Below are 11,126 nucleotides of genomic sequence, written 5' to 3' on the forward strand. Positions count from 1 at the left end.
AACGTTCTGCGGGCATCCACCTAACCCAAACTCTTTTATCGGATTTCCGCAGGGTATAGCGTGATTCACGACTGCTTATCATTTGTTTCCAATCGCGAACCGAGCCTACTAGTAACAAATCTAGCAGCTCGCCTCTGAATGCTCCTACGTTTTCCTTCAATCCAACCAGCTGGGATACCAGACACTCCAACAATATTCAAGAATGTGTCGCAGCAGCGGTCTGTACGTGGACTCCTTTATATATGAACTACACTTTCCTTGAATTCTCTCAATTAACCGAAGTCAACCATTCGCTTTCCCTACTACCAACCTTACGTACACGTCACTTTGTAACGTTACGCTTAGATATTTAATCGACTTGGCTATATCAAGCAGCTCTCCACTAATACTGTATTTAGACATTACAAGATTATTTCTCCTACTCATAAACTTATATTTTCCCACATTTTGAGCAAGCTGTCATTATCACCTCAAATACAAGTTCTCTCCAGGTCTTCGTGTATCCCCCAACAGACACTTAAAGACGACAATGTCCAATACACTACAGCGTCATCAGCAAACACATGTTGCTGCACACCCTATTCGTCAGACTGTTTGTGTACACAGTGAACAGCTGTCATAACATACTTCTTTGGGGCACTCCTGACTTCTGTGTTTTATTAATTACTGATGTTATTATGTATTTTCAAAATACCATATAAGTAGATTGAATACGAGAAATCATTTTCATGAAAGAATTTTGGCAAAATGAAGATATATTTTATGAAGAAATTACGAATGTAAATGATTTTACTGCCCTACATCACATTCCTTTCTTTTCAAGTAGATATCCATTTCAAATACCGCACCTAATATACTTAAGTAAATGTCGTTACTGTCACCATCCATGAAATCCTCAATCACATATTTAAAACACAGTTTCAAACTTACTAGCAAACATAAGCTGCTGCCCCTCAACATATGACAATTATGAAATTCAATGGACCTGGTGCATGTTTCTAGCATGTCATTTGAATATACCAATACAAGTTCTGAGATGCCAGTACTCTTCATTTTGCAATAAATTACAAATAGATAGAATATATTACTAGATAATGCCCAATCAATTTTACTTGCAGATGATTCATTTATATTAATTTAAGACCAGGAGTCAGAAAACAACCATGTCTGCAACATCAGTGCAATAAATCATCTAGAAACATGGTTTCAGCTCAACTAGTTAACATCTACAGCTACATCCACATCTACGTGATTACTCTGCTACTCACAATTAAGTGCCTGGCAGAGGGTTCAATGAACCACCTTCAGGCTGTCTCTCTACCGTTCCACTCTTCAAAGGCGCGCAGGAAGAACGAACACTTAAATTTTTCTGTGTGAGTCCTGATTTCTCTTATTTTATCATGATGATCATTTCTCCCTATGTAGGTGGGTGCCAACACAATGTTTTCGCAATCTGAGAAGAAAACTGGTGATTGAAATTTCATGAGAAGATCCCGTCGCAGCGAAAAACGCCTTTGTTTTAATGATTGCCACACCATTCAACAGATTTGCGGAACATGTGGTTCTGAGCAATTGTAGATATATTTTAAGTACCTTATAAAGTACTTTATGAACTGACGAACACAAGGTTCTATTTTTTACCATCATGAAGTACGGCACTGTTACAAAATGAAATTATATTGTATCTAACAGCAACAATTGTAGTTTATGAGACTAGTGACAGTTATAGTAAAGTATTTGTTTGTTTCATACTTAAAATATCCAGAATGCTGTCACCAGTATAAAATAAAATATTAGTATAGTTAAAGCATTCAGAACACTGTCATCAGTAAAATAAAACATAATTGTCGTTGCTCCGTAAAGCCTAATGTGATTTTGTAACATTGCCATATGTCATTATGTGAAAAAACCTAATTAAAACGGTAGAATCTGTTAGCGAATTTGTCTACCTGGAAAAACTGGTAACATCACAGAATGATATTAGTATGGAAATAAAGCGGGTTATCCACCTAGCTTATATATGCTGTTATGGGCCGCACCCATAACACACGTCCACAAATCTGACCAGATGAAAAAACTGTCATTTGTATAAAACTTCCAGTATTAACATATGGCTCAGAAATCTGGACACTGACACAAAAAGGTGCTACGCAAAATCTACTGGGCGACTAATGAAGATGGATCATGCCGTAGAGGACATAATTTTGAACTTTACAATTATATAAAAACCATGAAATCATGAAGATCATTAAAATAAACCGCCTGAAATGGGTCGGCAAAGTTTTTCGCATAGAAAATGAGAACCCAACAAAAATTGCACTCCTGCAGAGTCCAGTGGGACGAACAAGCAGTGGAAGACCAAGATTTCGATACTTGGATGGCATACAATAAGATTTAAACTGGACAGGGGTGAATGGAATGACGCCTTAGAACTGCCCAGCGCCCATCAACGGCTGAGGCAGGACTAATAAAGCAAGACGGACCACTTTTACCACTGGAATATTTGTTAATAAATCCTCAGTACACATATTGAGTCAAAGTTTTTGCACCACACGTCTGAGGGCGACAGAGTACTGAAGGAGGACAGCTTTTGTTACAGGCAAAATGTTCGCCGACGCTTTGTTGTAGCAAGGCTAGGCGTCTTTTAACACAGATTATACCCCTGAGAGGCGAAGGGGGATAGGCCCTCTGCAGTGTGCGTATGCAATGTGTGTTGCCTATACTCCAGCCATCAGCCTGTAACGGAACATATTAAAGGCTTTACTGTACCGAAGTATGCGATACCCTCCAAATTCAACCAGTTTAACGAGTATTAATGATTATAGCAAAGGTATTGTGTATGTTAACAATGATTGCATAACATGTCTCCATAAACAGTCAACCCATTAAATTATACTGAATAACTGACCCACACAAAAGTTAATATCACTTGATCACTGATACAGCAAATGTCATCATGGAAAAACACTTAGTTCATCTTAAATAATTAATATGAAGTACGAAAAATAGTGGACAACTTAGGTATTTTGGATCTCCTTAAATAAAAATCACCCAGTGAAACCTATTTGTTCACTAGGAGCGGTTTCACTCAGTATTCACGAAATCAATCCTATTTTAGACGAAAACCAAAGTAATTCTTAATAATTCATGTTATTTACTTATTTATGCAAATTAGAGAAGTCAATCGACAAACTTCTAAAAAACGGCCTTTTTGTAACAAAGAATTATTCTGTCAAGTCAAAAAATCTGTTTGTCATTTTAATAACATGTTAAATTATGTCACTCGATGCAAATTAATAACTTTTCTGCACAAATTATTATAACAGATGTACATGTGACTTATAAACTATATCTCTTTTTAGTAGTTCTTTGACAATGTTATAAATACAAGCAGCAAGGAAGGTCGAGAGGCAGTCGGAATGTCACTTTGGTAAAGTGTGTTTGTGTGTTATTGTTTGAGGTGGATAAACAATGCAAAGAACATGTAACGGAAGTACTACTTTGTGTTGAGTCATGGTCTTTGGTGGACAGTGGAATTAAGATGGCCACCAGAGTAATAAATATTTGAAGTTTACATATTTGTTGGTTTCGCTCGTTCTTTATCATCAAAAGCACATAAAAAACACGGGATCTCATGTTTTTAACCCTAGACAACCAGATTTAGAGCCAGCATCAACATCGAGACAGAGCAGCGATCCAGAAAGCAGCAGCGATTACCACAACACAATGCATTTTAATGGCGCCAACCTAACATCAAGTGCTAACAAGCTCCGTAAATGGGAGTGAAATAGTGCGATTGTAGCAATTAGCAATATCTACGACCAGGCGACCATTACAAGCCCCACGTGAAAGGGGATTAGTCAAGTTCCCGACCCGCTAGCAAAATGCCGCATTTTTAATGTTATCTTGATGAAAATCATTCTGTTTGTTTACGGGGATAGGTAGTATTCAAAACAATTAATTAACAGACACTGCTAATTCGGTAAAATTTCGTCGTCCCAGGGCCAGAGAAAAAAATGAAAACTCCTAGTGTCGCCGAGAAGCGTTAGTGAACGTTTTGTCCCTATCAAAAGTTGTTCCTCGCAACCTGATCTATCATACCTTGTACAAACACTGAAACACCCTGTATGTGACAGGATGACGATTATTGAACTAAATGAAAAAAAAAAGATATTAGTTACAAACTACGGTGTGCATACACTCTATTCAACATTTAAACGTCACTATAGATATTCGGATTTAGGCTACGACATGTTCAATATGCCTGCCATCATTGGCGATGATGTGGTGCAGACAAATAGCGAAATTCTGCATGACCCGCTGAAGTGTCGGAACATCGATGCTGTCGATGACCTCCTGAAAAGCTGTTTTCAGTGCAGCTATGGTTTTGGGCTTATTGCTGTACACCTTGTCTTTAATAAAGACCCACAAGAAGGAGTCCCATGTGTTCCGATCCGGAGAATATGGCGGCCAATCGAGGTCCGTGCCAGTGGCCTCCGGGTACAATAGAGCCAGAATGAGGTCCCCAAAGTGCTCCTCCAGGACGTCAAATACTCTCCTGCTTCGATGGGATCGAGCTCCGTCTGGCATGAACCACATCTTGTCGAAATCTGCTGCTCATTTTTGGAACACAACCTACAACCAGCTTAAAGACAGAAGCGATGACACATTCTGCAGGACCTGACCTTCATTTTGCAGGACAATGCTCAGGCAAATGCAATGCAAGTTGTCCGCAGCTCGTGGTGGTGCGGTAGCGTTCTCGCTTCCCACGCCCGGGTTCCCGGGTTCGATTCCCGGCGGGGTCAGGGATTTTCTCTGCCTCGTGATGGCTGGGTGTTGTGTGCTGTCCTTAGGTTAGTTAGGTTTAAGTAGTTCTAAGTTCTAGGGGACTGATGACCATAGATGTTAAGTCCCATGGTGCTCAGAGCCATTTGAACCATTTGAACAATGCAAGTTGTTACTGATTTGTTTGACTGATGGGGCTGCTAAGTGCTATACCAGCCACTGCACTCCCCTAACTTAAGCCCTTGTGAGTTCAACTCGATTTCTAAACTGAAGGAAACACTTCACGGCATTCGCTTCAGGACTGCTACAGATTCGTCGTGCACTAGACCGCGCCGCTCGAACTGTCAGCACAACTGGCAGTGCTAAGAGTATCCTACGGCTTCCACGTCGCCAGCAACGGGTTATACACAATGCTGGTGACTACTTTGAAGGTCAATAAAACTTTGAAACACGTATCCATTTTGTACGAGCTTTTAAATGGTCCAAATGGCTTTAAGCACTATGGCACTTAACATCTGAGGTCATCAGTCCCCTAGACCTAGAACTACTTTAACCTAACTAACCTAAGGACATAACACACATCCATGCCCGAGGCAGGATTCGAACCTGCGACCGTAGCAGGAGCGTGGTTCCGGACTGAAGCGCCTAGAACCGCTCGGCCACAGCGGCCGGCCTGGTTTGTACGAGCTGTAAATAAATAGTTGCCACTATTAAAGCTCCAACCCTAGTATTAAAAATTTGTTCACGATTATATTAAGAACAGCGACAATTGTGGACTGCTTTACGAACACAAAAATGCAATCTCTCTTTCAAATAAATATGTTTAAAAAATCGTCAACTTCCTTTCAAGTAGCCGGCCGCTGTGGCCGAGCGGTTCTAGGCACTTCAGTCTGGAACAGCGCAACTGCTACGGTCGCAGGCTCGAATCCTGCCTCGAGCATGGATGTGTGTGACGTTAGGTTAGTTAGGTTGAAGTAGTTCTAAGTTCTAGGGGACTGATGACCTCAGATGTTAAGTCCCATAGTGCTCACAACGAAAACTCTCCATCGCACCCCACCTCAGATTTAGTTATAAGTTGGCACGCTGGATAGGCCTTGAAAAACTGAACACAGATCAATCGAGAAAACAGGAAGAAGTTGTGTGGAACTATGAAAAAAATAAGCAAAATATACAAACTGAGTAGTCCATGCCCAAGATAGGCAACATCAAAGACAATGTGAGCTCAGGAGCGCCGTGGTCCCGTGGTTAGCGTGAGCAGCTGTGGAACGAGACGTCCTTGGTTCAGGTCTTCCCTCGAGTGAAAAATTTAATTTCTTTATTTTCGCAAAGTTATGATCTGTCCGTTGGTTCATTGACGTCTCTGTTTACTGTAATAAATTTAGTGTCTGTGTTTTGCGACCGCACCGCAAAACCGTGCGATTAGTAGACGAAAGGACGTGCCTCTCCAATGGGAACCGAAAACATTTGATCGCCAGGTCATAGGTCAACGGATTCCTCCACAGGAAAATACGTCTGATATATTCTATACGACACTGGTGACGGCATGTGCGTCACATTACACGAATATGTTGTCGACCCACCTAACTTGTACACTTGGCGAATAGGTAAAAAGATTCTTCTACCTTGCCCGATTTAGGTTTTCTTGTGGATGTGACAATTACTCCCAAAAAAGTGATGAAAACATAAGAGTTTGTCACATAAACTGCAACAAATGAATGCAACAGTTCCACAATCGCACAGTTTTCCCTGTGCTATGTCAAAACATATGTTTTTAACGTTTTCAAATTTTTCCATGTGCGACCGTCAAATACTGCATATGTCCAAGCAAATCTGAACAGATCCTGGAATTTTAGAGAGCGAAGTTGATTATGTGTGAGTGCCTGAACTTTGATAATTATCTGAAAATAAAAAATTAAACTTTTCACTCGAGGGTAGACTTGAACCAAGGACCTCCCGTTTCGCAACTGCTCGCGCTAACCACGGGACCACGGCGCTCCTGAGCTCATATTATGTTTGATGTTGCCTATCTTGGGCATAGACTACTCAGTTTGTATATTTTGCTTATTTTTTTCATAGTTCCACACAACTTCTTCCTGTTTTCTCGATTGACCTGTGTTCAGTTTTTCAATGCCTATCCACTGTGCCAACTTATAACTAAATCTGAGGGAGGTGCGATGGGGAGGTTCCCTTGTCAGAGCCATTTGAACCTTTCAAGTAGTACTGTTCATCCCGCGTCGTAAATTATAACTACATAAACGGAGCATGTTATCTGTTTCTGCAAAGTATTTCGTTGTACACTCTTGACGTAGTTCCTTCTAGGTGTTTCCGCATCCTTATCTCAAAGGAAACCTGCAAGACTGGAAGAAATTCATTGTGCTAAGACTGCTGTGACAGTTTTATACCGACGTTTTTGAACTACACTATTACGAGTGTGCATGTGCAGGAGAGAAAGAGGAAGTTTTTCTTCATGTCTGGTGTTCGGCCGAGTACAAACCTTCGTAGCTAAAGATGTTTACGTGACTAGTAAAAAGTCTTTGGTGGAAGCTTTTAGTGCAGGTATGTGCGACGATTAAGTCAAAAACAAACCATTGTACAATAAAAGATTTTTTATCAAACGTCATTCTTCAGCTGATTGATTGTCAAATTGGCACGGCTGTATAACGGAGATAAATGCGGCGCTATTCCTGAAACGTTAATGAATAAAAATTAACTGTAAAAGTTTATTAAATTACGCACCTTACAATACTTCTAGGTAGTAAAAGTATGGTGGGCATAATACAAAATGCAGAAATGAAAATGCTGAAAAGAAGATGTCTACATCTGCATTTACACTCGCGAATTACTGTGAAGTGTGTAGCAGAGGGTACTTTCTATTGTACCCTGTAGACTGCCTGACATATAAAGTGAAGCGCCCGGAAGACATGATCGGATGTCATTGTAACCTCGTACACGTACACACCTTCAGCGTGTATCTAATGATCAGAGATGCAGTTTTCTGTGACAGATCGAACGGCCACCAGAGAGTAATTCTGTTGTTCCCGTTATTGTCGGGGGTCGTAGAGTATACACTGACGAAAAAATTCACAACATCAACAAATAATTAATGTAGAGAAATTAAATTTCGGAAATACATTAGTTTAGGTCATATATTTAAATGATTATCATTACAAGGTCACATGTTAATATACCGGATGATCAAAAAGTCAGTATAAATTTGAAAACTGAATAAATCACGGAATAATGTACATAGAGAGGTACAAATTGACACACATGTTTGGAAGGACATGGGTTTTATTAGAACTAAAAAAATACAAAAGTTCAAAACATGTCCGACAGATGGCGCTTCATCTGATCAGAATAGCAATAATTAGCATAACAAAGTAAGACAAAGCATAACAAAGTTCTTTACAGGAAATGCTCAATATGTCCACCATCATTCCTCAACAATAGCTGTAGTCGAGGAATAATGTTGTGAACAGCACTGTAAAACATGTCCAGAGTTATGGTGAGGCATTGGCGTCCGGAAACATATTACTTCCTTCAACATACATTCTCGCAATGACCACGACGCTAAAGGCAGATAAATTCTGGCCCACACAGAGATGTATGAAAGTTTTTTTTTCTCGTGTACCATCAGTGTCTGAAGCAGGGAGGGAGAAACAGTCGGATCTGTACACCATGTACCCTGCATCATACACGATAGGGTGGTGCGCAGATGTAGATGCAGGAATACAAATATACGAGCAGAATACAGTTACACGATTTTATGGTAGGTGGTGTACACGAATTTTCACTCGCAGAATAACACGGAAGAGCACCCGGCCACAGAAGTAATGAAAAGTGATTGAATAATTGTCAAATGTGAATGGGCGGTTTGCCATGGTCAGCATACTCTGGCACATGCTTCGCTTCAGTATGAAGACGAACAGATTACAGTTAATGGATGCGGCCCGCCAAGAACAGCAGACTGTTTTACTCACCACGTGCTCCAAGCTGTAACAAAACGGCGGCGTTGCGTCCAAAACGAGCGCCGCGTGAAGCCCACTCACCTGAAACAAATGCGCGTTTCACTAGAGTCCAGTCACCACATAATATACGTCGATGTGCTACCACATTTAGACGACAGATATGGCCACTAAATCGTAGATTCTTTAAAGAATGGAACAGTAGTCAATAAAACGATTTCAGACATCTGATTACAAGCGAGTTAATGTGTTAAATGTTTGACGACCTAATTGAAAGCAAGAAAAACGTTTGAAGTTATGTTACATTTGACGTTAAGCATGTAAGCAAGAAAAAGTTTAGAGAAGATTTGAAATTATGTTTACAGTTAGTTGGAAGTCGCTAAGCGCAGTCGTTATCAAACACCGGATCAGTATAGTGTGGATAATTTGTGCTCCGTTTTAAGCAAAAGTGAGTTTCTTACGCACCTCATTATTTATGATGTCATATCTCCGGAGCTAAGTGTCGACAATGGTATTATTTTGCAGGGACATTCAGTGATATGTCTATTATACTCGCAAATAAAGTTGACACTCGGCGCGGTGGCTGACGGTAGCGTCCGTAAATTCATTTCTCATTTACAGTCGCTCCCATCAGCCACCGCGCCAAGTCTCAGCCTTGTTTGCGCGAATATTACATAGCGGCTGCAAAGCGTATTGCTTATAGATTTGGTAACAAAGAAGTGATAAATTAAAACGCCATACTTGCGCTCAAGTTTTATTGCATGTGTGGTGACACCGCCAGACACCACACTTGCTAGGTGGTAGCTTTTAAATCGGCCGCGGTCCGCTAGTATACGACGGACCCGCGTGTCGCCACTGTCAGTGATGGCAGACCGAGCGCCGCCACACGGCAGGTCTAGTGAGACACTGACTAGCACTCGACCCAGTTGTACAGCCGACGTTGCTAGCCATGGTTCACTGAGAATTACGCTCTCATTTGCCGAGACGAAAGTTAGCCTAGCCTTCAGCTACATTTGCTACGACCTAGCAAGGCGCCGTATTCAAGTGATATTGAGATTCTATTAATGTATCATCAAGAGCGATGTTCTACAAATGTGGATTAAAGTTAAGTATTCCAGAAGCTACGTACTTTTCTTTATAGCATTCATTACGTATCCTGTTTCAGACCTCACGCCAGCCTGCGTGAGTTTAAGCGCGTGCCTTTCGGCTTCCTCTCATTGTGTCTAGGCTGTCTTGTCTAGACACAACAGCATGAACAACTAGGCAGAAGTAAAGCTGTGAGGACGGGGCGTGAGTCGTGCTTCGGTAGCTCAGATACGCCGGCACGGTAGCTCAGCGTGTTCGGTCAGAGGGTTAGCTGCCCTCTGCAATAAAAAAAAAAAACTGAGTTAATCGATCAACAACGAACTTAAACGGATGTCTTACGACGTCCGCCCCGAGCAGATGAAACGAACAATAGCGAACAAAATGAGATTATTAAAAAAAAAAGGGGTCGGGCACACAGTTTTAATCTGCCATGAAGTTTCATATCAGCGCACACTCCGCTGCAGAGTGAAAATCTCATTCTGGAAACTAAAATGTAGTCGGCGTAAGCGATAAACTCTCTTCCTTTCATCATTTTACGGGGGAGGGGGGGGGGTTGTTGTATCAGCGAGGAAAGCTTTTGTGAAGGTTTGAAATTGTGTGTGAGGTTCACTGGAAGTCGGCAAGCGCTCTCCTACTCAGTTACTGGGTGAATATTGCCTTGCTGACGTGCTGCCCCTGAACTACGTTCCCTCAAGACTGTTTCTAACTGCAATACTTGTCCTGATATGTTTAACACAAGATTATATCCCTCCATGGGCAGATGATGACAGCATTTCAGATTTTTAAATTCGATCAATAATTTTGCGAAATATTGAAAATCAAATTTTTGTTACCCCTGGAAACCTTAGACAGGCAACCCGCAACTAGGACAGCACGACAGTGCACCGGGCTATCTAACTGGTTATAGAGATAGTGATCGGGATGAACCAGTCGGTTACTGCTGAGTTAGTACAGAGGTCTTCTTTATGGATTATTCCGTTACTTCTTGGGAGAACAAATCCATATTGAAGGTTGAATAACAAGTACACTGCTTTTGTTCTACAGATTTTTATTTCTAACAAGTTTCCGGCTTATTAGGCCATCTTCAGGAAACAACTGACTAGCGTCTGAAAGACACACTAGTTCTTAGGCAACCAAACATTAAAAGCAAAGATACAATCAAGTTGCTCCAAACTTGTTTTTTAACGTTGAAATAATACTTTACGTAATGGAAAATATTAAGCACAATAAATAATGAAACTAGACAGTATAACAGTATTACGGGTTTAGAATGGTTCAAATGGCTCTGAG

General features: G+C 40.9%; 1 protein-coding gene across 1 annotated transcript in view; it reads right to left on the reverse strand.

The window, feature by feature from the left end:
• Positions 1 to 8,829, reverse strand: part of LOC126094499 (cyclic AMP response element-binding protein A-like) — a 574,109-nt gene extending 565,280 nt beyond the window's left edge. Inside the window, exon 1 of the mRNA XM_049908908.1 lies at positions 8,766 to 8,829. The gene's annotated coding sequence lies outside the window, so the exon portion shown is untranslated. The remainder of the gene's footprint in view (positions 1 to 8,765) is intronic.
• Between the last annotated feature and the right edge of the window lie 2,297 nt (positions 8,830 to 11,126).

This window comes from Schistocerca cancellata, chromosome 8, assembly GCF_023864275.1.
Source record: "Schistocerca cancellata isolate TAMUIC-IGC-003103 chromosome 8, iqSchCanc2.1, whole genome shotgun sequence".
Taxonomy (NCBI): domain Eukaryota; kingdom Metazoa; phylum Arthropoda; class Insecta; order Orthoptera; family Acrididae; genus Schistocerca; species Schistocerca cancellata.